Source organism: Coptis chinensis, chromosome 5 (assembly GCF_015680905.1).
Source record: "Coptis chinensis isolate HL-2020 chromosome 5, ASM1568090v1, whole genome shotgun sequence".
Classification (NCBI taxonomy): domain Eukaryota; kingdom Viridiplantae; phylum Streptophyta; class Magnoliopsida; order Ranunculales; family Ranunculaceae; genus Coptis; species Coptis chinensis.
Window position 1 is genome coordinate 92,605,658 of NC_141460.1, and position 3,326 is coordinate 92,608,983.

Consider the following 3,326-nt stretch of genomic DNA (forward strand, 5'->3'; position numbering starts at 1 on the left):
AAATGACAGTATGGACGCTCTGGTATGGCTATTACCTTGTTGATGTTTGGTTTGAAGTACAACGCTGTATATATCTTCTTCAGGATTTGACTTGGTGTCCTGGAGAAATTGGAGAATTCCCTCTTTGTGTATGAGGGATTGTTGGCGTTGGATCTCTTGTTGTTGTTATTATTGTTGTTGTTGTTGTTTGAATATTGCTTGCTTTCCTTGGGGTCTGGCTCGTTGCTAATTGCGAGGACCTCTTTGCATTTGCGTTTGGCCATCCACTCTTCGTACTTGATGTATTTGTCGACTCTGTGATACATGTCGGCTGAGGTGTCTAGCTTGTTGTGCATGAGGGACCCTGCTAGGTCGGAGTCGTCCAAGAGGGCGTTTGTGAATGCAGAAATTGCAAAACCGTCACTGAGTCCTGACTCCAACGAGAGTAGGTCCTTCTTAAAACGTCCTAGAAACGCTCGGATCGTTTCACCATGAGCGTGCTTGAGCTGGAATAGGGAGTCCAAGTCGGCGCGCTTCTTTCTGTTGTGGACAAACTCTGCTACGAACGTTTCAGCAAGGCTGTCAAAATTGTTGATTGAATCTGGAGGGAGTGTGTAAAACCAGTATATTGCTCCGTCTTTTAAACTGGTTGGAAAAAGTTTGCACTTCAGGTAGTCGTAGTCAGGATGGCTGTATAGTGCTAGGATTTGGCTGAAGCGGAATACGTGCTCGCCTGGGCAGGAGGTACCATCGTACAATGGGAACTTTGGTTGAATGAACTCTGAAGGAGGTTGTTTGTCTCTGATATCTTGGATGAATGGTGATGCTTTGTATGTCTCCAGCATCTTCTGAGCGATCTGGATCGCACTGGCTCTTTCGCTTGATTTCTCTAGTTTTTGCGTGAAGTCTTCTAAACGTTGATTGGTGGTGTTAGCTAGGGCTACAACAGTGTTGTGCTCCCCTGCTTCTGTGGTGCCATTGTTGGTGTTGGAGTTGGCATTCTCTCGCATTGTCTGGTTTTCATGTTGCAAAGTGATGAAGGCTTCTTGGAGTGTCTCCATCTGGTCTGCCAATGCTTGTAGGTTGGGCTCCATTATGGTTTTGCTGACCAACTTCGTGGGCTTGAGAAAAGAGTGGTTGTTCTTTTCTTAAGGAAACGAACCGACATACAGCGCCAATGTAGATGTTGGTTATTTTGGGACTACGACCTGATGATCTTTTGGATAGGAAATGGCTGCACTCTTCTTGGGATAAGAGTTGCCTACGTATCAAGTTTCTTGGGATAAACTTGAATCAAACCTTACGTAGTTCATCTCTCTCTATTTGTAGATGTGTGTCTGAACTGTTATGAATTGCAGATCCACCTTGTATGCTATCTTGATGATTTGACATTACTCTGATATTACAAAGTAAATGACTCCTTGATTGTTGCGTTGACTGAGCTCCAGAATTGCGCTAGTTGTTATCCTTCCATGCATGGTTGTAACTGTTGCTAGTAACGACCTGGGTGTTAGGTCGTTGGTACGATCTGATGTTGTGGGACAAGCTGGAGTAAAATGTCCTGCCTTGTGGACACGTGCTCTGTAGTATAGAACGGAGGGTACTTACAACTTCCAATGCACTTGATCAAATGCTTTGGAAGGCCATCACTGCTGCAATAGAGTCAGATTTGACCCAAGAAGTTTCTTCCAACCCATGTGTAATGCTTTCTCAAATCTTAGAGCAATGTCTTGAGACTAAGGAAGAAATAACAAAAATAAAAATAAAATGGCGTTGGCAAAAATCTTTGAATCATCACCTGAAACTGAAAAGTTCCTCTACGAAAGATTACTTGACCAAACTCAACCAATATCAGAATGTTTTAGAGCTTTGTTCTCACTTCGTAATCTACGTGGCTTTGGACCACGTGAAGCACTTATTCTTGCAACTAGAGATTCTTCAAATCTGCTTGCCCATGAGGCAGCGTTTACGTTAGGTCAAATGCAAGATGAGGAAGCGGTTCCTGCTTTATTAGAAAAGGTTCTTCAGGATCTTTCTTTACACCCCATTGTCCGCCACGAGGTTGCTGAAGCTCTTGGGGCAATTGGTTTGGAAGGTGATATTCACCTTCTAGAAAAGACATTAGTGTTAGATCCTGCTCAGGAGGTGAGAGAAACATGTGAGTTGGCTCTTGAAAGAATAGAGCAACAGAAGAATATTTGTCAAAATGAGGATTCAACAAAAGAGGTAGCATCACCGTTTCTTTTTGTTGATCCAGCCACACCTGCTTCTTGTTGTTCTTCTGTAGATCAGCTAAGGGAAGTTCTTTTGGATGAAAAGAGAGGCATGTATCAGAAATATGCGGCTCTCCTTGCTCTTCAAAATCGTTGTGAAGATGTAGCTGTCAGTGCCATAGTTGATTCGTTAGGTGCTAGAAGTGCTCTTCTGCGACATGAGGTAGCATATGTCTTAGGCCAGCTTCAAAATAAAGCTACCACTGCTGCCCTTTCTATAGTACTTAAAGAATGTTAGTGAGCATCCGATGGTTAGACATGAAGCAGCTGAAGCACTTGGATCAATTGCAGATAGCCAAAGTGTCGAGCTTCTTGAGGAGTTTGCAAAGGATGCTGAACCTGTTGTCTCCCAAAGATGTGAAGTTGCTCTCACCAAGTTGGAGTTTGAAAGATCTGGAAAGTCCTTTGAGTATCTCTTCATGCAGACACCTCAGGTGCAATAGCCTGCTCTATCAGACTTTGATGCCTTGCCTATTTTTTTATCAGTCAAATGGTAGTAGTGTGCCATTTACTAGGCATGTGTCAACCAAATTTAGCTAGGTTGAGTAATATGTGACTTCGCGTCTACCCACCCATGGGACACTTGCAATTGATTTTCATATTGGGATTATTTTTAAGTGCCTTCTTGAGAGGAACTTTTCAAATGTACTCTTCAACTTTCTCCCTCCGTGTGATTAATATGTATAAAGCTACAATTTTTTGAAAAAACAAAAGAAAAAAAAATCCCCAAACCCTCGACTTACATACAAAATAAAAAATTAAAATTAAACCCAAAAATATATACAAGGTTGTTCCTCCGTGTTCTTTATAATGACGCAAAAATTGGAAAATTAAATTAGATTTTTTTTACTTTTTTTAGAGATTTTCTTCACGCCAATCCTCCTCATGAGTCTTCTGCAACCTTGACATCTCTCTCCATCACAGGTGTTTTCTCTATGTGCTTCTTTTACTGTTTTGTTTTCTCTAATTTATTTATTATTATTATTATTTTGATTTAATTAATGAGTTAAGAGTTAAATTTCAATTGACTATTTCAGTTTTGCCGATTTAGTACAGTGGTTGATGATACATTGA

General features: G+C 41.2%; 1 pseudogene; it reads left to right on the plus strand.

Annotated features, from left to right (window-relative positions):
* Window positions 1-1,746: 1,746 nt before the first annotated feature.
* Window positions 1,747-2,910, plus strand: LOC147500135 (deoxyhypusine hydroxylase-B pseudogene; annotated as a pseudogene).
* The last annotated feature ends 416 nt before the right edge of the window (window positions 2,911-3,326 follow it).